This window comes from Lampetra planeri, chromosome 60 (assembly GCF_965212315.1).
Source record: "Lampetra planeri chromosome 60, kcLamPlan1.2.h2, whole genome shotgun sequence".
In the NCBI taxonomy this organism is placed as follows: domain Eukaryota; kingdom Metazoa; phylum Chordata; class Hyperoartia; order Petromyzontiformes; family Petromyzontidae; genus Lampetra; species Lampetra planeri.
In genome coordinates this window covers 1,398,555-1,412,349 of record NC_136166.1, presented here as the reverse complement: position 1 = coordinate 1,412,349, position 13,795 = coordinate 1,398,555, and the positions used below count along the sequence as shown (strand labels likewise).

At 48.5% G+C, this 13,795-nt stretch overlaps 1 protein-coding gene across 1 annotated transcript in view; it reads right to left on the bottom strand.

Annotated features, from left to right (window-relative positions):
- FHIP1B (FHF complex subunit HOOK interacting protein 1B) overlaps positions 1-995 on the bottom strand; it is a 55,161-nt gene extending 54,166 nt beyond the window's left edge. Inside the window, exon 1 of the mRNA XM_078618994.1 lies at positions 977-995. The gene's annotated coding sequence lies outside the window, so the exon portion shown is untranslated. The remainder of the gene's footprint in view (positions 1-976) is intronic.
- Between the last annotated feature and the right edge of the window lie 12,800 nt (positions 996-13,795).

Here is a 13,795-nt window from a genome sequence, read left to right as displayed (position 1 = left end):
TAACCGTAACCGGTGTGTTGGAGAGCCAAGCCACGACATCACTAGTGGTGTTTGTGTATATACCATAGTACATTATACAGCGTAAACAGTACATCACCAACCTACACTACTCTCTAATGAATTGTGACTACATTAGAGACACAACTATAATGGTCTGCTGCGTGTAATACAGTTGCCACGTGTAATAGTGTTGTGTGTGCCGTGGTGTTACGTGTGCCGTAGTGTTGCGTGTATCACATGACATACTGTGATGTCGTGGTGCTGTATGTCATGTTAAACAGCAGCGTTGTATACACCAGAGGTCGCAACCGGGTACCCGATACCCGTACGGGTACCCGTTTGCGACCCTGGAGCGGCCGGGTACGGGTAGACCGTGAGTCACTGGTGAGTAACTGTTTGTCACTCATTTCCCAACGTCTTGTCTCTTCTCACAATTCAAGTTCCTAGAATCAACCCACCCACGCCTGCAACATGGCTTCATCCCAGAGGTCGCAATCAGGTACCCGATACCCGTACCCTACCCGGCCGGGTACGGGTAGGGTACGGGTACGGCCGGGTACGGGTACCCGTTTGCGACCCTGGTACGGCCGGGTACGGGTAAGGAATCAAAACCCGTTTGCGACCTCTGGTATACACTAAAGTGTACACACGTCATCGCTTGTATTGATACGCGTTTTAACACGGGTGTGAGAGTGTTATTGTATTATAACTTGACGTGTAATGGTGTTATAAGTGTTATACAATTCAGCATTATGGTGTTAAACGTGTAATGCAGTAGTGTTTAGTGTACGGTGTGTATGACAGTGTCACCGTGTGACGGTGTTACTGTGTGGTAGTGATACTGTGTGACAGTGTTATTACTGTGTACAGTGTTACTGTGTGTGACAGTGTTATTGTGTGACAGTGTTACTGTGTACAGTGTTACTGTGTGACAGTGTTACTGTGACACTGTACTGTGTACAGTGCTGTACATTACCTCGTCCCCGCTGCTGCTACTGGCGATGATCGTCAACAGTCGGCGCACATCCCGTCAGCTCTGCCCGAACATCACCACCACCATCACCACACCACCACATCACCATCACCACATCACCATCACCACATCACCATCACCACCTAAACCACCGCACAAACATCCACCACCCTCGCCATGTTACACCCGTGACGTCACAGCCCCGCCCCTCGCCACCCAGGTTCCCCTAAGCCCCGCCCCTTACAGCCCCGCCCCTCATTACACGGACTTGTCCCCCCCTCCTTCCCCACAGCCCCGCCCTCCTCCCCCACAGCCCCGCCCCTCAATTAACCTGAAGCCCACAGCCCCGCCTCGCACTTTACTTTGAGCCCCGCCTCTCACTACCCAGAATACCCCCACAGCCCCGCCCCTCACGCCCCAGGCTACCCCCACAGCCCCGCCCCTCACTCCCCAGGCTACCCCACAGCCCCGCCCCTCATTGCCCAGGCTTGTCCCCACCCCCTCCTCCCCCACAGCCCCGCCCCTCACTCCCCAGGCTACCCCCACAGCCCCGCCCCTCCCCACACCTGGAGTCTAACATTCAAGTCCTCAAGACGGCCGTCAACACTGCGGCCTTACAAAGCACACAACACAAAAACAGGCGACGTCTCCGCCTTCTTTCATAGAGTGATAGATTCACAGTCGCCTCCAGAACGACGCGAGTGATGTCCTTTGAGTGATAAAGTTAATTGGAACATTGCGGATCGTGAACGTTGAAACGCGGTGTTTTTTCTGGAAGACTTTGCTGTTGCGCGTAGTCACTTTAAGATGTTTCTTGTTCACGTTTTGTTGCGGTTGCACCCGAGTCAAGAGCCGCATGGCTCACAGGGTTATACCTCATAAATAAATGTAAAAAAAACGTGTGGACAGGTGACGGGACGAAAGATGAAAGAAAGTGCGTAAAGAAGCGCTGGGAATGTTCGTGAGAGAGGAGGCGCCGTGGGTGGCTTCGAGGCAGGGGGCTCCGTGGCGAGTGGTGGTGGCCTGGTGGGCATGGGCAGGGCGCATGGCCAGGAGAAGCTACGGATCACGATGGCATCATGAATGGAACAAGTCAGAGGGGATACCACAGCCAAGAGGACGATGGTTATGGAGTGACTCATGCTGCCAGCTATGGCTGCAAAGTTTGGTCGTACATGTTATGCAATATCGTTTATTGTTAAATTTGAATCACAGTCCCTATGATCACTGTTACATTGTTTAATATAGCTTTATTTTGGTGGTTTCGAAAACTTTTGGTTTCGCCATATTTGTTTGTTGTAGTACAGAGTTAGCTGGTAACTTTAATCTACATTGTCTCATGGTTATTGTTTGACTTGCATCCCACTGGGATTTTTGCACAGAGCGTTGATGTACGGTGCTTTTTCTGGAAGACTTTGCTGTTTTTTCCTGAATTTTTCTGTTGCGCGTAATCACTTTAAGATGTTCCTTGTTCATGTTTTTGTTTGTTGCGGTTGCACCTGAGCCAAGAGCCGCGTGGCTCACAGGGCTATACCTAATGAATGAAAATGAAATGGTCACCACCATGGAGGTGTATGCGAGATGGATTGTGGCAACAGGGCTCCAAGCTGATTGCATAACAACGGCAGCGTCACTCGCTACTCATCACAAGATAATGTTACCCAGCATGAGGTCGTTAGCTTTTTTTATTTAATTCTTAATACTCCAGACGGGTGGGGTTCAGGAGTTGTGGATTGTCTTAGGATAAGTGTAATGTGTATTGACGAAAGCCATGAGGTGATTGCACGTGTACCGATATGTATTGAATCACTTGCGTCACGAGGCTCTTTACTGGCACAGCTAGAAAGTAAACTTTGTCTGCAAGCAGCCTCTGACAAAGGGCTGCGAGTGACCGATCAAAGTACAGGTTTCTCCTTGCTCGACTAGCATCGTGCTGTTACTGGAAGTACAATTCACTTTTTGGTTCTTTCGGTAAAGTCACGTAGGTATAAAATAAAATAAATGTATTTTATTTCATACCTACGTGGATCCCTGAGTCACGAAAACTTCAAATCTAGTACAATGCATGTCTGTGGAAGCCTCCCAATACACGCCAAGTTCAATAATAAATGACAGGGGGCTGTATTGCTTGTTGCAGAGGCTTGCAGTGTTAGCCCAGCGGTCGCCCTGGTTAATCCTGCTTCACGTCTCTCGTTAAGAGAGCCCGTGGTATTATTTGACACGGAGTCGGCATGTGCGCCTGGGTCATCAGGCAATTTTGCGGCATTTTGAAAAGTGACTCGCAAAAAGGACGAAACCCCGGCGCACAGTGCTCGTTTACAGGCCGGTGCTGTGTAAATGTTGTGCCGCCCAGGGGTAACTGCCACTGGGGGTCCCCCTAGGCAAGACTGCAGCAGGACATTGGATTGGCTGAAATGAGATGCAACGTAACTCGCTCTGAGTTGCGGAGGCATTTACGCATGGGCTCTATACAGTCAAAGCACATCCTTAGCCTCTTCCTGTCATATAGTGTTTGAAAAGATCGGCAGCAGGCTACAATTGTGTTTAATGTTGTGAGCCGCTGCACGGCATCATCCGAGGTGATAGCGAAGTGGACCTGTCCGCATCTTCCACCAGATCACGCGTGGTTGTATTGGGCAGCCTGATGGTTTGCACCTCACCACATTCGTAGTTTGGTGAGGTCCTTCCTTGCTCGTTGCTATTTATGGGGGGAATATCCCCACCGTCTTCCATGCGTTATCCATAGCCGTAATAACGAGGGACTTGGGGAGTGCACACTGCTATAGTATTGCCTCGTCACCATACATGAATCTGACAAAAGCAATGGGCAAGGCTCGTGGAAGGCAACAGGTGGAGAGCGAGCGAAGGAATGAGGTGGACTGAGGGAGAGGAGGAGGCACCGGAGTGGAGAGCAATTAGAGGGAGACTTGAGCAGCAGACGGAAGGGATACGACGATGGAGATCGCAGACAGTGGAGGGCTGCTGCTGGCATAAGTTCATGGACCCAGCGTTCTCCATAACTTGGCTGGAGAGCAACAGTTTCATTTTTAAATCCTTTATTTTAAGTTCACTTGCTTGCTTGCTTAGGACCGTGCAAATATTTCGGTCGTTTTTTAACCCACTTCCCGTGATCCAATGGAGCTGACATTTTCCACACAGACTCGTTGTGCGTGACAATTAATGTTCGTGAATATTTTTTTCCAAAATTTTACACTTTTTAGGACAAAAATATTATATTTAATTACCAATTGCTTAATGCTGCCATGCAATCATCTGACCCATAGGTGGCAGCCATCTCAAGCCAGAGGATGAGAGGACTCTAGCCGCCACGCATATAAAGGATTTATAGTGAAAAACTTTGTTTTTACGGGTTATACTTGTTCAAGTTGATGTTGGTTGTGTAACGAGGTCAGGGGTGCCATTAGAAATGTGCTTTTATAGTATTTGGCTGCTATAAGTTTCCACGTGATAAGGCACTTCGTTGAGCTATATCATTGATGGCCAGGTCGCTTCTGAAAAAGAGCTAAACAGCTCAATGGGTCTTACCTGGTAAAATAAAAAATTGTTCATGGTTGATATCACACCTTGAAGACACAGGTGTAACCATCATCTACATCAGAACATCAGCAGGCTGATGCGCACATCTCCTTCATATGAACCTTGTGGCGGGACCCCAGGGCCCATAAGCCACTGGCTCTCGCATAAATTACGTCGCGACGTCATTTTATGTCTGTTTAAGGCGAACGACACGGCGATCTGTTCCTCTCGACGAGCTCTACACGAAACAAAACTTTAATAAGCGCATCGTGTAGAGCTATCTGCGCGAAGGGACGGAGTCGCGTATTCGGGCCCCGGGGTCCTGCCATAAGGTTCAGATATGGAACATTTGATTAAATCCAGAGACACCTAGAGATACATATACTCGTAGAAATATAGAGACACAGACAACATACAGAGATACCGTACATTAAAGACAGCCCACAGCAGTGCGATTGTGGCCGTGCAACCCAAACAATGGACCATATACTCTTTGGTTCTTTCGGTAAAGTCACGTAGGTCTAAAATAAATTAAATCTGATGATGATTGCTTGTGTAGCAATCGAAACGTCATGATTTAATTTATTTCATACCTACGTGACTTTACCGAAAGAACCAAAGAGTATGGATCCCTGCAGTCACGAAAACTTCAAATCTAGAATGGACCATAGAGTAAACCACTGTAGTCGATGCTCCTTCAATGGAGGAGCAACACCAAAGCCTCACGAACTCATTTCTGGACGACATCACAACAGAATGTGGCGAGCAGCACACATCTCGCTCCTGAACGCATTGCTGCTGCTGTCATCATGCGCAGGAAGAGAATGGATGAATTTTTTGCAAAGCACCGCGCCACTCGCCCGCACTCGCGCTCAGAATCTCGCATCTGCACGTGGCATCTAACGGCCTCCGTGACCTCGTACGGCCTCCGCTGCTCTAAGCAACAATGTTACTGCCGCTAGAGGCGACCAAAAGCCAGCAAGCTGGCGACTATGATGAGCGGCACTTGCACTCCTGTAGGCCCTCAGTTCCACGTTAAAGTCACAGCTGAATTGCGATTGTTGAATTCATGACTTCGGCACAGCTAAGCAGGGAAGAAATGTTGCTTGAAGAAATGAGTCTCGTAAGTTATGTTCGATTCATTTGCTTGCAGTCTCGTAAATGCGTTAATCTTACATGCTTCGTGATTGATTTTTTTTTGCAAAATGTGATTCATATTTAAGCCCTTCTCTCCAATCAGCCTTCACCATCAGAAGTTGATTTCTGGCGAGCCTCGTGTGGTCCCTGCGCACCATCATCACACCTTCACTTCTTTAACGGCTCCTAGGTCGTCAGAGATATATATATTTTTTTTATTATAGTTGTATTGAGTTGTTGAGCCGTGCTGGGACAGGATTAGGTAACGACATAGGCTATATACCTGTGTTTTTCACGTGTGAGAAGCGCCAGACATTTGAAAACATTGTGTTTGACAGCAGCACGATGATGATGGGTTGTTTTCACATTTGTGTATTGTCGGGGGCCGCACGACAGACCACCAGGCGGGCCTTGCAATGAAGAACGCTGCCATAGCCTGACGTTGCCCCAACACGTGTTGTGTGTTGAGCTGTTGAGCCGGGCTGGGCCAGGATTGAGTACGGAAACAGCTCCATCACGACCCAGCCAGTGCCGCCGGAGAGAGACGCGGACTGACAACAGAGTTCTTGACTTATCACGCAACAAGTTTCATTTAAATATTCCGATGTTATCAACGATGCCCCTGAATCTGCGGCCGTGCGAGTAGTAACCACGCCGTGGAGATGCAGCACGAACAGCTTCGGGGCGGTCCATAAATGACGTCACGCACCTGGGGAGGGGGGGGGTCAGACATTTGTGACGATGTGTGACGAGGGGGGGGGGGTGTGAGAAATGTGACGTCACGTAAAAATGCGCAACTTTAAATAAATATAGACAACAAGTTCTACCTAATTAAATAGTCTGACTTTTTGTGACGCCGTGCAACGAGGGGGGGGGGGGTCAAAAATCGTCCAAAATCGCGTGACGTCATTTATGGACGGCCCCTTACGTGCCGCGGGGCCCCACAGAATAACGAGGCCTGCGGCCCTCACGGAGTGGGGGGCCCCCTGTAGGCCCTCCGTTCCACGTCAAGGTAACAGCTGCATTGCGATGGTTGAATTCATGACTTCGGCACAGCTAAGGAGGAAACATATGTTGCTTGAAGAAATTAGTCTCGTGAGTAATTTATGTTCGATTAATTTGCTTGAAGTCGAGTAAATGCGTTAATCTTACACAAATGTTTAACGGTTAATTTTTTTTGCCAAATGTGATTCATATTTAAGCCCTTCTGTCCAGTCAGCCTTCACCATCAGAAGTTGATTTCTCGAGTGAATCCAAATGAGCTGAGAAGACCTTTTTTTAATGGGGGACTCGCAGGCAGACAGGACCAAAGCATTTCACAATTACAGATGTAACAAAAACAAATCTTAATCGTGGCAATTAATGTTGCAACCTTATATTCACACTTAAACTTCAGTGATTTTAAAGAGTCAGTTTAAATTACGACAGAGATGGCAGAATGGAGATGCCAAGAGGCGAAACTTAGGTGGTTCCACACACTTTGTGGCAGCAGCTACATTAAATTGTGAACGAAAACATACAAATATCTTAATAAGCAGACAATCAGACGCGCATCGCAGATTTTTACGATTGTCTCATGGGAATAACACCAGTCAGACAAAGAGAGGCAGATCTACGGGGAATATCCTTGTAAATGTAAGTAGCCTTAGGGCCCTCATAGCCCTAATCCCCTGCGCACGGAGGATTTTCACTCTCGTCTCGAATATGTTTGTGCGTTGTCGCACACAAACCGCAGTCGGACACCGCACGATTCCCCTTCACATGTCTGAGCCGGTGGCAGAAAATCCACATTCCTATGGCGGGTGTGGGTCTTACTCATAAGACAATCACTGCAGGCTCTCCACAAAGTGGTACCTATTTTACCTACCCCGGAATAAACGAAAGAGTGAACGTCACCAAAAGGATTGGATCGGTTCTCCCCGACGTGTCTTCGAGTTGTACCGCGTGTTGTTCGGCAGTGTCCGACGTTTCGCTCCACGTGCCGGGAGACGTTCGTGAAGGGGCTGACATCGAATGCTGATAACGCAATGAGCATTACGGATTGTGAGGTCGCGGCGGTGATGGATTTTTCGTGTTGACAGCAAATCTGGGCCCTGGAGGCAGCGAGGGTTGGTGGATCACGGGAATGTGAAACTTCCCGTGGGCGCCAAGGAGGAGCCATGCCCTGCCTCTACCGGGGGAAGGAGGTAGAGGCATGTGAACTCCATCTGTTTTGTCTGTACGGGATCGAGTGTTTCCCCGTCGCCTGGGTGGGTTGTCTCCGGGGGCTCGGGTCTCCTCTCACATCTAAATACTCATTAATTGGCCGACAACACCTGAATATAACTACAGAGGAACGCAGAGCTTGGGCAATTGCTGGCGCCGTCTCCTCACCGCGTGGCCGCTGCTTCTGCTGCAGTTGAATAACTTTTAAGTCACCTTAACTTGGACTTGAAGTGCATCAAAGAACAAAAACAATGAACTGAAAATAAAAAATGTCACGACCAATTTAAGGGGACGTTGTTGATACGCCAGACATCGTTCCTTTTTGCAAGATTGGCAGCTCACCAGTACTGATTCAAACAAGCCCGACTCCGCTGATGATGAGACACTGCAAGTCGAAACTGGTCCAGACATTTGCTTGTATTGAAACATTCCTGATGAAATGTAGCACTCTCAAAAGGCGGTGCGGCTGATGGGTTGTGTACGAAATATATATTTTTTACATAGAGAGACGGATAATTATAGTGGTGGAGACGCTGTCTGCGCGGTTCGTTAGGGTGATATATGAACAGAGATATATTATTATTTTATTGAGTTATTAAGCCGGGCTGGGCCAGGATAAGCCAACGACATTGCTCATAGACTAACATTGCCCATAGGTTACCTTGGCACGACTCAGGTGGGGTGCCACGGTGGCGAGATATTAACTATTTCACCTGGTATACAGGAGGTCGTGGGTTTGATACCGACCCTGACGCCTGCTGTATATTTAGAGTTTGCGTGTCTCTCTCCTCGTGGTCGCGTGGTTTTTTCTCCGGGTTGTCCGGTGTTTCCCTCCACATTAGAAACGTGCGTTTAGAGCATTTGTCTGCTATAAATTTCCACGTGATAAGCCACTTCGTTGAGCTATAATTTGTGGCCAGATCGCCTCTGAAAAGAGCTACATAGGCTCAGTGGATGCTTACCTGCTAAAATAAAAAAATAATGTGGCCCCTCCACACTCTGTTCACTGTGTTTGGGAGACCTTTGTGTGAGCAGCATTCCGCCTGCCGCGTTTCCATGACCTCTGTGCACCCTCTCGCTGTACAGCCGTGGGTTAATGTTTCCAAGATTGAACTGCAACGGGAGTTTATGTGTGGGCCTGTGGAGTTTTATGGGCGTTGAATTGGCAGACCAGGTGCCATTTTTTTATCATTCCACTAGTTTACCCAGGAATTTATTCGGCTACAAGTTTTATGTTAGATTTTTTTTCTTTATTTAGACTTGTTTATCCGGCAAAGCCTTGTCTAGTCTCATGACTCTGAATCAGAAGATTTATTTATACCGGAGGAATCCGATGAGCTATAAATCTCTTTATCACAGATGTCTTTGCTCAGGAGGGTCCTGCCAAGTTTGAGGAAGCGGGTGGAGCGGAGAATTCTGCTGCATAATCCCAATTGAGCAATTTGCGGTGTATAATCTTTTATAATTTGGCAAAATGTGGACCATGACGCAGGCACGCAGACGGCGTCACGGCATGTTCAGCGTGCACCGTGAAGCATAGCATTGTGTATGGTGAATACCGTGGTGCACACAGTGTTCTACGGGGCGGCCGTGGGATTCGAGCCGCGAGGCTCTGCGGTGAATGGCGAATAGAGAACGGCGAACAGTGGACGGTAAACGGAGAACGGTGAATGGCGAATGGAGAAGGGGAGCGGCGAACGATGAACGCGCCACCGCTGGCGCGCCGCGTCGAGCACAAGCTGCCGGGGAGGGCGGGGAGCTGCCTCACCAGCGCGGGGGAGCTGCCTCACCAGCGCAGGGGAGCTGCCTCACCAGCGCAGAGGCGCGAACTGGGTCGGCGCGGTTCTCCAGCGACAGCCACCCTCGCTCGGGAATCGATTCCGACGTTTGCACCTTGATAAGGTCGTGCTCGTTACACACAAAGTGCTTGCCACGAATGGACCACAATAGCTGGCTGATCTCGTCAAGATGCATAAACCATCATCACGGAAATTCTGCTCATCCTCGCAGCAGCAGCAGATTTTGGCTAGCCATGGAGCAAAGATGGTCATCGCATCACGCGGAGGTTTCAGATGCGCTTCAGCGGCCCGTCTGGAACACTCTCAATCTAGATTGAAAACTCGTTTTTTTAACTGCTTTTTGTGTTTCATTTGGTGTCTTTCCCCTGCACATCCGATTAGCACGGTTGGCTATGTACGGTGTAAAAGAAGTTCAACATAGAACAAAAACAAGTCGTGAGCTGTGGGAAAAATCCGAGTGCGGAACATTTCACGAGTGCTCTACTGCTCGACTGCGGTATTGGAACGCCAGCAGTGTAACATTTAGATTCAGTGCCCAATGTGGCTTTGAGGTACGGCCCAGTGGCAGCTTCGGGCTGTGACCCGGCAGGAGACCTTGGGGATATGGATTCGAACCCTGGCTCTCAGCCGTTGTGGGCCCAGCGCCGAGACCTCTGCGCCATCTCGCAGCCCCGTTCGCCACTTTTATCGGAGACGCTCGCTCGCACCGCGCATCCCACATTTGGTAATCGGCGTGAACATGCCGGGCGCGTTGCCAGGCCTCTCTTACAAAGAACACATTGACTCTCGGCGTGTGGTCACAAGGTTAGGTAAAGGCAGTTTCAGTTTTATTACAACACGTCATGGCACTGATGCTTTTGATTTCTTTGGTTGAGCGGTGGCTGATTTGTGAGTGCGCCGCGCGATGGACCCGGCAACCCGAGTTCAATTGCCAGTCGTGACTGTGACGGACGTTTTGACTTGATCAGCGGTGTCGTCACAATTTTCCTCTTTTTTGTACTTGACCATACTTCACCACGCTGGTCATTGTGGGCTTGTGATGGGATTGGAAGGAGATGGAGCAGGATCACCAGTTCACTTATCAATCCCCTCTAGATTTGATGTTTTCGTGACTGCAGCAGGGATCCATACTCTTTGGTTCTTTCGGTAAAGTCACGTAGGTAGAAAATAAAATAAATTAAATCACGACGTTTCGATTGCAACACAAGCAATCATCATCAGGTGGGAAACCCACAGCAAGAAATGTTTTTGCTGAAGTGGGAAAAATATTTTCTTGCTGTGGTTTTCCCACCTGATGATGATTGCTTGTGTTGCAATCGAAACTTCGTGATTTAACTTGTTTTATAAATCCCCGTTCGATCTTCTTTCCAATATTCGGAAGCCACTGGAGCTATGCACTTTTAAATATGAATGTAAAGCTCGTTTCTTTAGAACAGCTTTGTGGGTTTAGTTTGTTGTTCGTCCCACGCACCTCCAATTAGCATGGTTGGCTACATACGGTGCGAAATAAATCCTTACATAGATACAGTACAACTAATCTATTTGCACTTGCATACAACTAACAGCGACAACTTGCTTTTACAATTGTTTCATGTTTTAAACAAGGGTAAACAAGGCTGTTTTAAACACATTTATCCTCATTGTTTAGAATCTTTATAATTTAATGTTGAGTCTGAATGCGATGATGGCGTTTTGAGTGGCAGATTCGTGCCAGAAAGTCGCTGCGGATTTCACCAAAAAGCAATGAAACGGGGGTGTGCCTGGGCCCCGTGGGAGAGTGCTGAGAGGGCGAGTCCGGGCGCGCTGCGGCCTTCACGGCACTCGCGAGGCCGCATTCCTGATGCCCTCTGCGCACTCGAATGGAACACCTCAGGTTAGGCTTCAGGGTAACTGCCAGTGTCAGACCGCGCAATTATTCAGTGGGGGTGTCACTCAAAAATAGTACAATCCCACGATGATGATGATGACGACGACGAAGATTTAGCCAAGGAAGAGGAAGCTTTTGAAGATTCAGTACAAAGTGATTTAGCCGTTCAATTGCTTTGTCTGGGAGTTGGTTAATTGCAGACACACCAACTCACCTACTCATTCACCCACGCACTCACTCAATCATCTACTCACTCATTCACCCACACACCCACCCTCCAAGCACTGCCCATTGATTCCACGTCAATTAAAGAAACTCATCATTCATAGTAAAATAAATATACACACATATCTAACATTTGCAACGTTTCGGACAATGGCCCTACTTCATCACATATTTTTTCCTTTTGAGGCCACAGTGCTGTGATGGTTGACACGGCACGTGTTGAGTTGTTGTTGTTGGCTTCCCTTGTGCACCGCTGCCAACGCGAGTGGGCACATGTAGGCAAACATGCTAATGGGATGTGGTCGTCTCGTCTTAGGCCACCGTGAAAATAAATTCGATAAATTGTAACCGACTGGCAGTAGCAACATTGATGTAGAGATGGACCACTGTTTCATTCTCAATTTGAATCTGTTAATACGTTGATTTAAACGCGTTCATCTGTCAACGTCCTTATGGCACTGTTAAGCCATTGCATGAGAAATATGGAGACGTAAATTATGATCGTGTAAAGTTGGTGTGTCATTCTTTGGTTCTTTCGGTAAAGTCACGTATAAAGATAAAATAATAAATTAAATTAAATACTAGCATACGACGTTTCGATTGCAACACAAGCAATCATCATCAGGTATAAATTAAATAGACACACAAATCTAGTATACTTAGAAATGTAATGTAATACAACAGAGAGTCGGATAACATAACAGTCAACACCCTATCTGGTTGATTACGTTCTTCCTGAGAATGCTAAATTTGAGAGAGATTAAACACAGAACCAGAAACATATAGACAGACATATAAGCAGACAGATATCACAGAGATACATAGAGAGAGAGCAAACATAGGCACAAAGAGAAACTACGCCTCTGTGTCGAGGCCTTAAATAGAGAGAGGGGGGGGCGGGGGCGGGGAGAGAGGGAGGGTTTAGAGAAATTAGCATGTCCATGAGTGTAAACGGTGAGTGGCAAGGTGTAAAAAGCTTGAGAGAGGGGGGCAGGGGCGGAGAGAGAGGGGTTAGAGAAATTAGCATGTCAATGAGTAGCACGATGAGTGGTACGGTACGAAAGCTTGAAAAAATTAGGAGGCAGGGAGAGAGACACACTAAATTATGCCCATAATATGGGTTCTCTGGGCGTACACTTGCCCATATAAGGAAATTTTAAACAGGAATCGAAAAATAATATCGATGCCGATATCATGCACGACCCCATGCTCAAACCCACGACACCTCGACCCCATGTGAGCTCCCATGCTCAATTAAAATTGATGTTTTCCATTCGTCGGTCATTGTGTGGCATCGCTCCCCATGGGATAGAAAAGGCTCATACTTGCACAATACCTCCGTATTTCACTGACTCGTTCTATCGCGCCACGGAGCAGTGTAAATTGCGATTGCCGGCCAATTCTAAAATTAAATGAAAACCCAAATGAAACGCGATGTCGATTTTGTGCAGTCATTGGTGACCGGGCTGAGAGCACAAACTAATTGCCCTCGAGAACCCGGCGTAATCACACAGGCAGTGGCTCAAACTGGCAACTGAAATCCAGGCTCTTAGCTCAGCGTCTCTGACCTCTGAGCCACCGGGCCACGCCGGTGGGGCCACGCAACCCACTGGGCCACGCGTCCCACCGGGCCATACCGGTGGGGCCACGCGTCCCACTGGGCCACGAGTCCCACCGGACCACACCGGTGGGCCACGGTGTCTCACCGGGCCACGCATCCCACCGTCATTTCCCGTTGGCTGTAGGCTTGAGGCGCGCTCCACCTGCTGGCCGACACTAGCCGAGCACTCCTCAGATCCTTTCAAGAGGTCACGGGAGAGAGAGAGAAAAGAACACTCTGCTTGCAGCAGCAGCTCCTGAGCGTGAATACGTCTCAAGTTGGTTTTGTCTGACCAGGTGAGCACTCAAGAGACCGCCACGAGTCTCGATTTCAGAAGTGACCTGGGTTGAGGCTGGAGGGGGTCGCCCCCCCCCTGCTAAATGCTCAGCGGCCCCCCTTCTACATACTATAGGAGTCCGGTAAATCCTCGCTTAGCACGCGGTGTTCACGCG